Genomic DNA, 16,441 nt, shown 5'->3' on the forward strand with positions numbered 1-16,441 from the left:
CGGGGGCGGGCGCGGACGCAGGCGGGGGGGGGGGGGGAGGAGGAGGGCGACGGGGGCACCTCAGGGTGCCCACAGCGCGGGGGGCGCCGGACCCCCTGATCGGGGAGCGGGAAAGAGCAGAGGGGAAACTCGCCCTCCCAGATGCCCGTGTCGGTTTTCTGCTGCTGCTGCTGCTTTTTTTTGTTTTTTTAAACCCCGAAATAATACATACCTCCCCTCTGCCCCCCGACAATATCTTCTTTAGGGTGAATATTCACTTTTTATAAGATTTCTTCCCCGCGCCTCCCGACTTCGCAGCAGGCAGCCCCTGGCAGCGGCCCGGGAGGATGTGTTCCTGGCTCTCGCCCTAAGTAACCAGGTGAATGTCTCCCCCCCCCGCCCCCTCCCCGATCTCCTTATTTTTGCTCGTTAAAATCAGAGCTATCCGAGGGGAAAAATTGTGGCTCCTCCTTGAGTTGCCCTGACCGTCAGGTGAAGCCAAAGCAAGCTGTGGGATGTGTCCACCCCAGCAGCAGGCGGTAGGCATTTTTCTTCTTTCTTATTCTCTCTCTTCCCCCCCCCCCCCCCCAGCCCTCTTATCTCAGCTGTGTACAAACTGATATGGTACTTAGCAGGAAAGTGACTGGAAATTAAAATAACTTCGTTCGCCAGAGGTTATCAGCTGGATATCTGTCATCATCAGTTTGTACAGAAAGAGTCATCTGCGGCAAACGGCTGGACTAGAGCAGAGCCCGGCTCTCGGCAGCCGGCAGACATGAGCCTTCCCGACAGAAACCGAGCCCAAACCTGCTGATGCGCGGTGCTGTCGCTCCTGGGGTAGGCACGGCTTTTCTTTCGGTCTTTCCAGGCAAGGTGATCGGGAGGTGAAGAATTTGCAATACCAGGGATACTCTAAGACGCTGGCTGTAACCATCCGCTCTGCCGGCGTGGGTGAAACGATTGCGACCTCGAAGTTTTATTGTGCTCGTTAATTTTTGTGATATAGCGCGACGGGGGTTTGATCGGAAAATAATCACTTTCCCGAGAAACCGTTTCTCTATTAAATTGTATAATTAAAGGCGATACTTCTTTCTTCTCAGTTCTCCCTAAGTAATGTTTTTCTTTTGGTCGCTCTGCCAGGTTGAAGTGATTGTTTTTTCTTTTTACTTTTAGATGTATTTTAGTGGGTGTAATATTAAATAGAAAATAACCTTTTGCAAGCGAGGGCAGCGATTCGTTGTCTCTAAACGCCCGGCATGCCTTCCGACCCGAACTTACAACGTAAAACATTTCCCCGTGTTTTTTACCTGCAAAATCGCCACAAGGCACGGGTCTCCATGCCCACGCCGCTTCTTCCCCGCTTAGGTGCTGCCACTGCAAATTTCTGCGCTGAAAAGCGCAGAGCTATCTGCTTTAAACACCGCATTTCGTTTAAGTTTTTTGGATGCGCCTTATCGAGTTAAACCCAATGGTATTTCAAACACGTCTAAGGGGAGAATATAATGCTAGAAACGCCGTGTAGTTTTTTGTTTGAGTTTGGGGTTTTTTTGGTGTTGGTTTTGGTTTGTGGGGTGGGTTTTTTTGGGGGGGGGAGGTGGTGTTTGGTGGTTTGTTTGGGTTTTTGGTTTTGCGGGGCGTCGGGTTTTTTGGTTTTGGTTGTTTTTTTTTCCCCAAGGGACGGGCATTTCGAGGCAGGCTTTGCTCGCTGGGAGCGGGGGTGCCGATGCCCATAAGCCCCCAGGGTGGGCGGCAGAGCCTCTGCCTGGGCCGGGGGGTGCCTGGCCGAGAGGTGAGGATGGCTGGGAGGAAGAATGGCCGCGCTGGCCTGGCAGGCGCCTCTTTCCCCGGCTCCAAAGTGACCTGTGTTATACACTTCAGGCGCCTCGGGTTTTTTCACTGCTGATTAGCCTGTTTACGTTATAGCCGGGCTACAAGTTTCATTTTATTTCCTCCGATAGACCCGATAAGAAAACCCGGCTTGAACTGGGACCAGCGTGGGAAACCATTCCCAATCACCCCTTTCCTCTCCACTCCTTTTCGTTGCAGGTTTGCTCTCGAGCCGCTCAAAGCACACAGCCTTCGGTTCCTAACTCTTCATGACGTCACTCCCTTCCCAAATCCCACTCTTCTGACGTAACTTTCACCTCCGCGGCTCCCGGAGCCTCTCGGGTATCTCCTGCCCCGGGGGGCATCTGCAGGAAGAGTGCAGAGGCATTTTTGCGGAGGAAAGCCGGGCGGGGGGATGCTCGGTGCGGAAAGGGACCGTTAAGGAGGGAAGTGGTGCTGGCGAGGTAACCATCGCTCCTGCTCGCTGTGGCCAAAGAGGGAAGGAGGTAGACTGGCAAAAAAAAAAAAGGAAAAGAAAAAGAAAAAAAAAAAGTTTTTGTATCCAATTAAGGCAAATTCCCTCATGGGCACTTCAACCTCCCCAAAAAGGGTCGGGGGAAAGCCGTGTGCAGGCGCAGCGTGGTTGTTCCTTCCCCCACTCCTGGATCTCTGTAAATCTGATCCCTTACCAGGGGGTGCATTGGGGAGGGGGGAAGGCCACATCCCCTCATTCCCGCCGACCCCCCCGGCCCGAGCAGCCCCGGGAGCCGCGGGCATCGCCCGCCGGGCCGGGCCCCGGTGCCCCCGGGGCGCTGCGGCCGTGGGGGCTCGGCGTGCTTGGGTGCGAGGCGGTACGAGGGGTCACTTTGGTCACTATCGCAGCATGGAGTGTATTCTTTTCCGAGCCGTGTTTATGTAACTTAATGTACTTTAGAAACTGTTGTGGAGTTTAGGCCAGGCTGATAAGCGTAGCGGTTATTACAAGGGACGTGCGGGCAGCTCTCCCTCTCTCTTCTCCCGTTCGCTTATCCGCGCTACTTAAAATATACTTTTATCAAGGCCACCCCACGATATGGAGTGTTTCCATTCCCCAGCGACTGTGACATTGAAGCGGACTTATCGATCGGGGCATCGGCAGCGTTCAGGCGCGCCCAGCCCAGCGGGGAGCTGCCGGCCGGGTGGTTCCTCGCTTCCCCGCCGCTGCCCGCCGCGCAGGGCTCAAGCCCCCGCCGCAGGCACGGCGACAGGAGCCGGCACGGCAATCTGCACCAGCCAGGGAAAGGGAGATTTCAGCAGCAGCCGAGGGAGAAGGGCCCTTGCCACCGCCCATCACCTCCCTCTCGGGCCAGGAGGGACAGCCTCGGGAACTGCGGCAGCGCTTCGTGAAACTCGACCCTCAAAGCAGCGGGGGGGCACATGGTGGGGGTGCCCTTTGCGAGCGATCAGACGTGTCCCATGGCGAAGGGGGAGCCCCCAATTCACAAGGATGAGGAGTGATTTGGGTTTTTTCTTTCCCCCAGACTCCTAGAAAAGGGCTGCGGGGTGCTCAAAGGCCGGGCTTGAACTCCAGCCTTTCTTGCTGGTTGCAGACAGCAGGCTCCGGCCCCCCCCAGCTGCCCCTGCCCGGGCAGGACAACCTGCCCCGGCTCCGGGGAGCCTATCCCGCTCCCACCCGGCAGCCCGGCTCTCCTTCGGGTTGAAGCCGTGCCCGGCGGCGGGGAGCGGGGCGGGAGGTTATTCCCCCCTGCAGTAAGTGGCCTCCCCGTCACTGGTGACCTGCTGCCGCCGTGCTTTCGGGTGATTTCCACGGTGACTTTCAACCTTTGACGCTCAAACAAGCAGCAGGCAGCAGAAAGCCCGCACAGACTTTTATGCAATAGGTGGCTAAGAGTGTGGAGTTTGTGTCGCTTTTTTAAAAAAAATAATGATGTGCAGCTTCTTTTTATTTGCCCTCCCTCCAGTCTGGTTAATGATTTTTAGCCTTGAAAAAAAAAAGGGGGGGGATTAAAATCAACAAAACGCGCGGAGGAGAGGCTCCTGTTGCCGCGTAACATGACTCCCGGAGCCGGCGCTCCGCGGTACCCGCACGGTGAACCCCGGTGGGGTGGGCAGGGCGAGGGCGATGCCCTCCAGCTCCCGGGGTGACCGGGAGGCAGCCGGGACCCACGCGGTACCTGAAGAAACACGGTTACAATTTAGCTGCTTCTGTCTAACAGGCGCATATGCACGTTGTCTCTTTCCAACACTTAGAGGCTTTGAAAAAGAGGAGCTAAGGTTTGGTGTTATTGCTTCCCTGCGTTTTTAAAAGTCTTTAAGGGCCGGTGACTAAAATGGCCTAATTTTGATGCTTTTATCAATGCCCTTGCTCCGTAGCGATGGGGCTGTGCTTCATGTATTCCTTGCGGTGACGAATATTACATATTATTTTTAATTGCAGGGTGAGGCCAGAAGGAAAGCCCCCCCTTCCAGGGCCCCGCCGTCTCGCCGTGGGGGACAGGGCCGCGGGACGGGTGGGAGCCGCGGCTCCCGGGCCGGGACTGTGGGGGACCCCCCGGGGGTCCCTGCCCGCTCCTGCCTGGGTGCCGGGGAAAGCTTTCAAGGGTCCCTTCTGCTGGATCGGACACGGAAAGCCCGGGAGAAATTTTCTCGGGCTTCTTGCTGCGAGAGCTCGTTGTGGGAGAGGGCTGGAAACGGAGGGACGCGGGGCACGGCGGAGCCGCGCTTCTCCTCCCCACCGCTTCGGAGCAGGGCTTCTCCTCATCCTCCTCTCGTCCCTTACCACGGATGTTAGGCGATATCAAACCCGATCTGCAATTAGCTGTCCTGCCTCCGCCCCCATCCCCACAGCAGAGGTTGCAGAGACTTAATTCTTTTTCACTTAAAAAAACTCCAAACCCGCACAGGCAAAATCCCCCATCACCAAGTATTCCCTGGGCCGGTTGTCGGCACTACCGCACACCGCTAAGAAAATATCGTTTACTGCATCGAAACCGGTCGGACAAACCCCCCGCGCATCGTTGCCTTCTTATTTCTCTGCCCAGGAAATAAAATAAACCAACAGAACTGGTCAACACCTTCTGGCGGAATGTTTTCGACAGGACAAAATGAATCCGTCCTCCTGAAAGCATTTCGCGGGATTAGCTCCGTTTCACGCGTGTCCGTGCTGAGCTCCGGCAGAGCCACTCTGTTTCTCTTGGCATCGTGGCAAGCCCTCACCTTCTCTTTTGAAACCGTTTTCCTTGCCATTTACCTGCCTTACCGAAATGTCTGAGACCACGTGCCAAATTAAAAAAACGAAATTCGCAATCTTAGCTAGGCAAAACGCTTCCCATCACCCGAACTAATAACGTTTTCAGTTGTTGCTTTCGTAACAAATGCCAAAATTTGGGGACTTTGTTCCTGCTTGGAATGAAAGTTGATTTTAAAACGTTAAAATAATATCTTCCAGAGCGAGTCTGACCAGTTCTGTAAATACGAGTCCTACTAGATTGGAAAAACAAATCAAAACAACCACATCACAGAATTAGAGACTTCAGAGTTAACAGCTCGGAGTAATTAGATAGCCTATTAATAGCCTTGCTCCTTGCTGCTATAAAAAGGTAGGTGGATGGCTCCTGCCTCGGAAGGTATGCGCAAGCATACCACGGGAGGTAGGATAGAGACCGAGGAGATGGGGAGAGGTTTCCGACGAGACGTGTGGGGTCCCACGGACAGGCAAAATGCGTTTACACCCACCCCCCCCGCCCCCCCCCCCTCTTTGCTTTGCCTCCCCTCCCCTGCAGACGCCGGCTTTCCCCTTCATTTGATTTATCGAGGTCTCGGAGGGAGCCGCGGAAGGAGGACCCGGCCAGGCGGGTCCCATCCTCACCGGCCCACAGATAAGAGATGGCTGCTAATTCACCTCCGAGGAGGTGACACCTTCCTTCCCTCTTTGCTTTTCTTACCCTTTTTGTTGTTTTGGGTTGGTTTTGTTAGGTTTTTTGGTGTGGTTTTTTTTTTTCCTCCTCGGTGTTAATGGCTTCGTGGACACAGCCCTCTATTTGCAGATAAAAGTATATACGTTCGCCGTGTGAATACCGCAATTTCCATTTCGTTCATGTAATCACTGGCAGTGTTTATCCATTTCGCTTAAGCCTCCAGGACCAAAGACGCTGTGCAAATAATTCGCGCTTTTCGATTACTTTAGGAAAAGGTCGGGTTTGTACAGCCGTTATTGCTGCTTATGTTGAATTTATAATTCATTATTAAAGGACATCAGTATTTTCAAACAATAAAAAAGAGCAATTGGATAGCAGATTGTCCCAAAAGATGCTTACAGCTATGTGGCTATAGTGTATTGTTCCACTGCTGTTATTGATTTATTTTAAAAGGTTACAGATGACTGAATTTTATGGAGCTAAAATACTCCATTTTAATTCCGCTTAGATGGATATGAGCAAGAAGTAGTGTAGTCTGGTATACATAAGGATTTTTTTTTCAGTCTCTAATGATTTCTTACATTTTTTTACATACATACATAGTTTCTTAATTTATCATCCTTAATGGGCATAATACCCACTTTAGTATTTAAAGATGTAACACAGCAGTGGCAAAGTAGGCAGTAATCCCAATGCTACTGATTGGTTTGGGGTTTGGTTTTTTTTTTTGGGGGGGGGGGTTGGTGGCGGTTTTTTTTGCAGTATTCATAATATGGATAGAGTTATTTGTCTTTTTCTGAAGTAACCACTCCTCAGAGTAAATCAATGCGATGACAGGCTGTACAGTGACTACTATTTTCAAGGAAAAAAAAAAAATTATTTTCAATAAACTCAGACCATAATACCAAGCAATTGTATTACAGGATAGCTTCAGGGATTTGCTGCTAACATTCATCAGTAACCAGGCTGGTATCTGGATCACGCATTTAACATGTACTGGTGACAATCAAACATAAGGTTATCTGCACACAAGTGTAATACTCACCTGTGAAATAATGCATAAAAAAAGGAAAAAAAAGGTGTACTATAGTTTTACATATATTATTTGCTTTGCTTCAGTCTTGCAACAACGCATTTTCATTGTTGTGACATTGCTGTAGGATGTTTTTTCTGACGGTGAATCACACACCTATTCTTAAAATGGTCTAAGGCTACTCGTTCAGCTGGAATTTGTCCTCCTTCATGATGACCAAGGTATGAAGAGCCAGTTCCACAAACTTCCATGGAAATACCTGTTGAAGCAAAAACCCTTGCTAAGGGATCAGTTCTGAGGTTATCCACTGAATTGCCGCTCTGAATTAAATTGCCAGCCTCTGAATTGCCGCTCGGCCCTTCAAGTCACGGTTGCAGCTTAACCAAGCTGGCTTTAAGCAGATCCTGTCCGAAAACCCAGATGAATATTTGGACAGCTCAGGCAGAGCTTTCTGCTGTCACAGCTTGGAAGCTGTTGGTCCCAAACAAACCAAATCAGTGCTAACTCAGCAGCTACCACAGTTCCTGTAATGAACCTAACAACAGTAAAGGTAATGTAGATGCTCCCTGTGTTTTATGTCAGGCTCTGTCAGGTTTAACAGCATCTCTTTATGATGTAGATGACATGCCATTGCATGGACACTAAAGATGGCAGATCCAAGCTCCATGACCAAGAAAGTCCTATAAACTCACATTGCCCTTACTTCTAGGGGCCAGTGATCCCAGCAGAAAGGCAGACAAGAGCAGTTACAGCAGTAGCATCTCATGGCATCACAGCTAAAATCCAGCAAAGGCAGATTATCAGAGGCCTGGGAGAGCTGGGAGAGGAAAACTCAGCAGTGCTCAGCTGGCTTGAGGGCTTTTCTCTAGCTATTCTTGGCTTTCCCCCAAATGCCCCTAATGTGACATCCTACGCAGTACCACTCCCCACAGACCACCAACCCATCTGTAGTGACCACAGCTTTAGGTAACGTTGCATAAATCAAAGTGTTTCAGCTTCTACACTAAGCCACACTCTCTCCCTCCAAAAAAGCTCATATCAGTCAAAACATTTCCTTTTATCCAAAATAAAGCTGTTCATGCCGGTTTTGAATTATTTAACCCTTTGAAGGTAAAGATCAACTTGGACAAAAATTACCAACAATATTCATCTTGAGAAGCCCAAGTTTTTTGCATTTTCCTCTCTCTCTCAGTTTGGTAATGGGGTCGCACCTGGGGTGTGTCACGCCTAGACCAGAAGCCAAGATCTCAGCACCTCCTCCCTGCTCAGCCACCAGAAACCGCAGCAAAACCTCTTGTTTTCTGCCTGATCATCAGGGTATACAGAAAGCAACAGCCCCTGAACTGGCTTGCAGAATGGTAGGGGTTAGAAAGGACCTCTGGAGATCATCTAGTCCAACCCCCCTGCTAAAGCAGGATCACCTACAGCAGGTGTCTGTGCTGTATGTGCTTTGGGTTTAAAGTTTTAAACTTTTTTACTGAAAAAGGTAGGGGCTAACATGAATATGCTCCAAGATATTTCACTCATGGAACTGGAGGGGGATGTAATTCAGCCTAAAACCAGAATTTAAGCTGTACTCTAGTTCTAGTGCTTATTACCTACAAGAATAGTTACTAATCTCACAAACTGCATCTGTGGCCTGTGCTAAGTTTTCAGATCCATTTGGTTTTGCTTTTGACAGTTTCCACAGAATTGTTGAAAGACATTTCCTTTAGCAGGGGTTTTCCAAACAAATTAACTTAATTTCTGCTTGCAAGAAATGGAAAAAACCATATTTTGCTTGTGCCTGCTTAGAACTACATGTACCTCTGAGGTCTAGAAGGTGACACATCTTCCACAAGTGCTTCCTTGGATAAGTGTAGAGAGGAGAAACTAATGGTTGTTGAATGTGGCTACTAGAAGGTTAAAAATATTCTGGACAGAAAAACACTAACCCTAGCTCAGCATTTGGGCTTACGGAGCATAGAGCTGACGAGCGTGAATATATGGAGAGAATTGGAAAGCAAAAAATTAAATCTCGGCTGGAAAGGGAGGCTCCCTGAATTTAATGGGATTGGACCAAATGAGCAAGACCGGCCCTAGAAGAGCTTGGCTGAATGTTAAATGTATTTCAGCTGAATTCTTCACATCGCCTGTGCATTTTGGATACAGCAAGTGTTATTACAGTGAAAGCAGAATATGTTGGCCATTTTGTTATGATTGAGGGTAGAATTGGAGAGAAATGCTAAGTGGATGGGAAGAGGGGGCTGATGGGGACAATCTCATTCAAGCCTCTGTGACTGGTTTTAAGTGAACAGAAAAAATACAAGTTTGGAGTCAGCAAGTCGGTGCAGCAGCCCAGAGCCCAAGTAGCAAGGGGGAGTGCCATCACCCAGGTGCAAGGCAAGGAGAGAAGGACTTATCCAACTCCTTGCTGCCTGGAAGATGGGGTACGCACCACAGTCCCCACACCCTGGGATGGCAGCAGGGCCCAGGAGGCAGCAGGGCCCCCAGATGTGCTCTTCCTCTCCACAAGGAAGAAGTGCTGCCCTGGGTCTGTACCCCAGAACAGGCACGGAGCTATGGCCAGCCCCCTCCATGGGGTTTCAGAGGCTGGGGCTGGCTCACGGGCTGCCTTGAACCCACTCAAATCTTTGCATAAAAGCAGAATCCAGCACACCTAGAATTACACTTTACTGCAAGGAATGGCAACACATATTCCTTTATGGTATTCAGCATTACAGTGCTTCCCAATATTTGCCAGCCTGAATGTCAAAAATGCACCATTTAATAGATTAAATAATTTTATCAGTCCTCTATTTGGAAAGCAGAAATGTGCTGTGTAAAGCTCAAGAAGTAAATAAAGTCTAACGATGAAGGACCAAACTCCAGTGGGAGTTTTGCTGGAGAAAGGCCTGTACGAGATGACCTATTCAATTAAAATGTAATAAAATGCAATTTCCTTTACATCATTACGTTCTAGTGTCAACCTTAGAATCACAAATTTGTTAAAAGCTGAGCAAAGTGGTTTGTCTGTGGTTACCTCTTGGTAATAATAATATAAAAAAAGCCAAAAGAAGCTTTAAAGGAAATGTGTTAATAATTAAAAATAAATTTAATGGTCTAAATGAAGAGTCCTGACAGTATTAAAAAGGGTAATGACTTAATTTTTTTTGTTGATGTCAGTTATTCATTTGTGACCCATCAAGCTACAAACCGGGGTAATTTATTGACTGCAATATAAACTGGATATGTGCCATATTATTCGAGAAAAACAATACACTGCAAAAACAATACAGAGAAGAGGTAATTTGTACAGAGTTCATGAGACAATTATATCATTTAATTATGAAACTGACTCACTATGCCCTTGGCTCTATTTATTAGAATAGAATTGAAGGACATACTAAACATACTCAGAGTCTAGTAATTTAAATTTAAATCCTGCCTGTACACCCAAGCATCCAGAAACCGGTGTGATCCAGCACACGGATCAGGAGTCCCAAAGGAGGATGCCTTGATTTGGGACTCAGGATACTACTTCATTTTTCTGTGCGCTGGAAATTAAACTACTGACCCATTTTGCTGAAAAGTGCTTTGCAACTCAATCGATGTCACAGAAAACATTTAATAATGTTAATAACACACCAAAAAAGTCATTAATTACTTATTTCAAGACTTGACAGCGATTTGAAAACTGTCGGTATTTTATGTGATTCACTGGCACAGTGCCTCTCCGGAGTAATCCAGAAGAAGCATTTGGCTGCAAGTGGATGCGTTTCATGTTCAAACAGAAGCACTGAGGTGCCTGAACTGTAAGCTCTGCGCATATAAAACTCACTTGCTCATAGTGAAGCTCATCAAAGCACAGAAATGACCAAGACCAAAACAAAATCAAGTTGCTGAATTATTCACTGAATTGCCAAATCGTAGCTGCACTGCAACCTTTTGAACTCTTTTCAGATGTTTTTCCTTGAACTTTTTATGCTATTTAAGGAACGTACAAATGTTTTCTTTGTTGATCATGTAATGAACTGCATTAAATAAAACCATTTTTTTGCATCTCTTCTGATGTTTTTTATTCTCTGTTTACTGTGCATTTTGTATTTGAATAGATTTTAATGGGTGACATCTAGCCCTACTATAGCAAACTGTGGAGGAGGCTCATATTCAGAATTATTATAAGGAGTTTATGAAACAGCAAAAAACCCCTCATTGTCTCTGTTTGTTTTTATTAATAATAATACTGGCTTGCATATAATACCTTTAAAAATGAATACTATGAGTATCTAGGAGACAGAATAGCAAATGGAGAGCCTGGGAGACCTGGGTCTGAGTTTGACCCAGATAGGGAAGGCATAATTCTGCATATTGGAAAGTCCAGTTCTACAGCACATTGGCCTTGGTGCAATCCTGGCTTAAGAAATCCTCTCCCTCTTCCAGGAGGAGCTCTTCTGCCTGGAGGAGTCACCCCGGTCCCAGCACAGCAATCCACTGCCTTCTCCCAGCTGTGTTAATGAAATTCCTTGTGGGATCACGCTGGAAGAAAGACCATTGAAATGAATACAATTAAAAATAGCTCTCCTTCTCCTCCTCCTGCAAATGGTTTATTTTTAACTTCCATCACTTCAGTGCTCTGATCTAAGCACTGTTCTACACACAGTTGTTTTGGCACAAGCGAGGAGGTGACAAACTGCAGGCCAGAGGTGGGAACAAGCATCTGGGGCAGGAGCTGGTTGCAGCAGCTTAGCTGCCAAATGCAGCGTATCACGAAACTATGGTGTGATAGTTCATTGTGTGAACTTAAACTTTGCCTTTCCTGACTGCCTTTGTAGTCATGTAGCATTTCTACTGCAGATCCCTAGTACAGAAGCACTGGACCAGCGTTGCTTTCCTACCCCAGCCTGGTTCATTTACATTAGAGATTTGCAGGCACGTGAGTTATATCATGGAGAAACACAGTGTAGGCAAAGCCTCAGCCAAATCACAAGCCCTATATCCTTAAAGACATTTATTTATATGGCTAGGTTCCTGTCAGTGGAAGACTTAAATGGACAGGGTTAGGAGCAAGCTATAGTCAGGGATAATGCCTTGGCCATAGGGCAACAGCCACCTACGCACCTCAGCTGTCTTCAATCACAGCCTTACATGTTTTGCTTACATGCTAAGGATCAAGTTGCATATGTGATTCAGGACTGAGTAAGAACTTGTGCTGGGTCATTTGGGCCAGGGTTTCTTCCATCTTTTCTTAAAGCACAGGCCATGAGTCGCTGAAATCTCCTTTCTTATCTCTCCAACTTCCTGCCATTTCATGGACCTCAGGCAATGGTGGCCCTTTGATTTCTTTTGTCCTCTGCCTGTGATTTTTGTCTCTTGAGGACTCAAAAGCTACAATCTAATTTGAATTTTTGGACACAGCTATGTAAGCACTGGGGCGAACTTACATATGACTTTCTTGCATACAGAAGGTCAATCAATACCTAATCTTCTCCACATTAGGGTAAAAGTGTGTCCCCAACACATTACTAACCAATGCATTCTAGAGCAGACAACACTACATCATATAACGCATCCTATAGCTCCCTAGATTAAAAGTAATCCTCTGACTTGTTCATGTGTGACATCACAGCATGCCATCATCCAGAACCCACTGAATTCAATGGAAGAAATATCAATTCAGGTGGCTTTGGACCTCTCCTTTAGTGCCTCAGGTAACTCACCGTACACATCGCAATCTGGGTTTTAAGCCTCCATCATTTTCATCAGCCATTCCCTTCCGATCTTGACCCAGACTAGAGACTCAGAAGATTTTGTTACTCACGGACTGTAATTTTGGCAGATTTAAGACTTTAGTGTCAAACTTTTCAACAGAAGACCTTGTTTGCCTGTGCAAGCATATTGCGTCTCTTCTGCTCCACACTAACTGTTCCACTCCCTGAGGTTAGTAGGCCTTCTTGTAATGCAAATAAATTTAAAACAAAACAATGTCACAATGGCTCTACAGGAGCACTTCCATGGCACTCTACTGTATCTTAATGGCATAAGCAAAATACATAATACCTTGAAAATTACCTGGTTCACATAAGTGTGATTTTTGTGATGGAATGGAGTGGCCTGAGCTTGGCTGGACCGCGTTGGACCATGAGGACCTGCAACACTTCAAGAGCAATATGGAGCTTTAGCCCTTCATTCTCTGCAGAATTAGCCCTGGAACCATTTCTTCAAACTATGGTGAGATATAAACTTCCTTGTGTGTTCAGCTACTTCGTGTTTATCTGTCATTTCTAAACTCCTTCCCAACACAGGGAGGATAGACTCTCACTGATTTCAGTGACTTTACCTGCACTGGAGTATCTTTCTGTTTGCATGTGAACTTCCTTTATGCCCTTTCTGTCCTCACTTCCCAGAGGTGAAGCATCAAACAACCCATACAGAGTATACAGAATCTACACACTTGCTCTGGGGACCACAATATATGGTATGTAAACAATTTATATATATATATATATATAAAAAATGTATTTTCGTAGTAACCCTTACATATCCATCAAGCTGGCAATTACTTCAGAGAAGACTCACGCTACTCATAAAAAGCCCTTACCAAAAAGTCAGCCGAAATTCCAAGAAGAAAACCTCAAGGACAGGCAGGTAACTAATCCATTTTGGAGCTGTCGGGTTGTGACCTGAGACAGGCTTTTAGAGGAAAGGCAAAAATCAGATTCTTTCCCAAATGAGGAACAATATGATGGTTTAAATGTGGAAGGCTAAATGATGAGCATACAGTTGCTGCCTGCACAGAAAACATTCCCAAGAAGAGGACTGATCCGATGTAGTCATAGCGGATGGTTGCAGACTGCCAGACAAGCGGTATTGACTCAGAGCTCCCACTCCTCCACTCCCTTTCCTGGCTATAGCTTATGTAAAAGTGTAGAAAGAAGGAAAATCCACAGAATAATGAAGATGAATGCAATAAATATACCTGAGCCTGTCTACTTGTTTTAGTGGTTAATGCCACTAGAGAAACCCTGCAGGGCTTTAAGCAATTCTTAGTGATGAAGATTTATGAAGCCCTTTTAAAAACTTCCTTAAGGGGTCAGAGACATTTAAGTGGCCTCGCAAGCTCTGCGCTGAGCCGAGAGATTCACTTTGCAGAAGCTCAGCCAAAGGAAGTGAGGGGAGAGCTGGCTTGCAAGGACTGCTTGACATGCTCTGACTTGGGAGCAACGATGCTGGATATCCTATGGATCTGAACAGTATAGCGTGCTGACAAAGTCCCAAGCAGGGTTGTAGTGCGTAAGACAGTTAAAGGAAGCTACTTAGCAAAAGTAATCACTATGAATAGGGTTAAACCCAGCGTATTATGCTAAGCAAGCCAAGTCTGCACACACTGCTCACACATCTTTCTTTGTCCAGCTTCCCTCAGTTTGTCCAAAATATGGTATTTTTGTAGTTCAGGTGAGATATATCTTCCTTCTTCTGACGACAAGCGCTGCCTGAATCCCTTCAAATCATAGCCCAGAATCTTACCTTCCATGCTGATGCCTCCAAGCTGTTGTTTAGAACTGTGCTTATTCAGATATAAATAGCAGTGCTCATTAATCTAGCAATCACTTACTCCCAGCTACAAAAATGCAAATTGGGTTGGCTTGTTTGTGTTTTCAAGAGAGAGAAGGTGGTGGTGGTAGGTGGGAAGGGGAATGTTCCCCGGGTGCTGCTGCTATCACCCTTTCGTCTCACCATGAGCCAGGGAACGTTTCATCTGTACCCTGCAGAGCTTTGCTGGGCTTTATTCTGCCGCTGAGGTGGGTGTGCATCATGTGTACCTTGTAAAGGTGGTTCATGGACTGATGGATTGGGTCAATCCCATAAAAAAACCAGCTCCTGGGCTTCTATTTTTATAGATGTGCAGCAGAATAAGCTCTGGTAGCTGGCAAACCCAGAAAATCCTGGCAGAGCGAGAGATGAAGGCTGTTCTGGTAGCATCACAGGTAGAACTACCATTTCCTTTGGCTCGCTGAAGCTGCCTGGCCATCAGGAAGCAGCCATGATGCAACAGACATCATGAGCTGTTAATCAGCCCAGTATAAACCAAAGCAGCAGACCTCCTCCAGAAGCTCTGTTTTCAGCTTGACTGCCCACCTGAAGTAAACACCCTTTGCTAGATGGCTTATAACCCAATACGTGGTGCTTCCGATGAAGTGCAGGAGGTGTTACGCAGCCTCAGCGCCTAGCAAGCAGGCGAGGGCCTCCGCTGGAGCTAGAAAGAAGGAAGATAAAAAGAGAAATATAGTAGAGGATGGAGAAAGGGCAAGACCTGAGAAATCTGCAGGAAGAGGAGAAATGCTGGACTGAGCCCTCAAAGATCTCCCTCACATCCCATCCCTGACAGCTGCCAGCAGCGGGCACTCACAGAAACCTTCCCAAAAAAGGCTGTATAAGGCAGTCCCTCTGCTGTTTTTTTTTCTTTCATTCCCAGCCTGTCAAATACCTTCAAATCTAAATGCCCTCAGCATGTATTGACGTGGGATCCTGAGTTTTGGTGATGTGTTATTGGAAGGAGAATCTCATAATGGCGTCAGTTTAACAATTAATTTTCACCATTTTAGGGGAGCTTGCTCATACTAATCCTCATGCAGGAACACACTTTTTTACATTCATGGAGCTTAAAGCACCTGCTTTACACTAATTGAGAAGGATGGAAGGAACAATGTGCTTGTGAAGGGTGTTCCTCAATCAGGTTTCATGGCAGAATGGCTCGAGCTTGGGGTGACCACCAGTAAGGGTTAAATTTATAAATGATGCAACAGGCAATGCTCAGTCATCTCTCTGGGTGACAGCACTAGCCGGCACTACTTTAGCATCTGTTAGAAATGTAGCATTGGCTGTAGAGTCTCCAAACCAAGCTGTGGTAACACTTCCTAAACAGTTATTCGAGAAACAATTCAATATTAATGAATAATTTATCTACCATTACCTCCATCCTGCAGAGTTTCTTAAAAGAGAAAAGGGCCTTACTTTGCTACCTTCATTTGAATACAATTATTTCTGATGCATTCCTGAAGCCAGCAACAATGACAGGAGGTGTCCTCCCATCTGCAGGAGCAAGCAGCGGCTCTGTAGTTAGCTGATCACGCTGGCAGGAAGAAGTGTCCCTCATGACGTTGAGTCATGAGATCTCGGTGTTGACAAGGAGAACTACTACAGAAGAGCCAATTGCGTAATATCCCAAAGAAGAGCAATTAAGTGGCTTCAGTGAGACAAGTTTTGCATGAGCTACACACTACAAATAGCAACTTCATTCAGGCCATTTCAATGACACATGCTAGAGATAGGAAGAGCCAAGATAATAATGTTTTGCCATGGCATTTTGGGAAACTGGGGATCAGGAATTTTTCCAGAGTGGGAAGCTCGTTTTTCTTACTGAAGACTTTGTTTTGATTTCAAACACTGCTGACTATGCACTGTTGCCACACTTTTTAGGTACCTTTTTTATTGTTCCCTAGATTGTAAGGCACAGGGAGATTTCTGCAGTAGACAAAGATTCTTCTGAGGCATACGCTATAAGAGTGGAAGGAATCTGCTCCAGATCTTCCATAAATGCAGGGTTAGCTCACTGTATCTAACTGCCTTTACATCAGAAGTGTTGCTCTTGCATACCCTATGAAGACTAGGGATGTAGGGTGACAAAGAGAAGTGGTGGGTGGCT

At 46.7% G+C, this 16,441-nt stretch overlaps 1 long non-coding RNA gene across 2 annotated transcripts; it reads left to right on the forward strand.

Moving 5' to 3' along the window:
* Positions 1 to 22: 22 nt before the first annotated feature.
* Positions 23 to 3,749, forward strand: LOC129202683 (uncharacterized). 2 transcript variants are annotated; one of them, XR_008575792.1, is made up of 3 exons: positions 23 to 518; positions 615 to 816; positions 2,026 to 3,749. It is a non-coding gene; the product is annotated as an uncharacterized LOC129202683 (long non-coding RNA). The 2 variants fall into 2 exon arrangements; XR_008575791.1 differs by lacking the exon at positions 2,026 to 3,749 and having other exon boundaries at positions 103 to 245; positions 419 to 518; positions 615 to 1,076.
* The last annotated feature ends 12,692 nt before the right edge of the window (positions 3,750 to 16,441 follow it).

The sequence above is a fragment of the Grus americana genome, chromosome 2 (assembly GCF_028858705.1).
Source record: "Grus americana isolate bGruAme1 chromosome 2, bGruAme1.mat, whole genome shotgun sequence".
NCBI lineage: Eukaryota > Metazoa > Chordata > Aves > Gruiformes > Gruidae > Grus > Grus americana.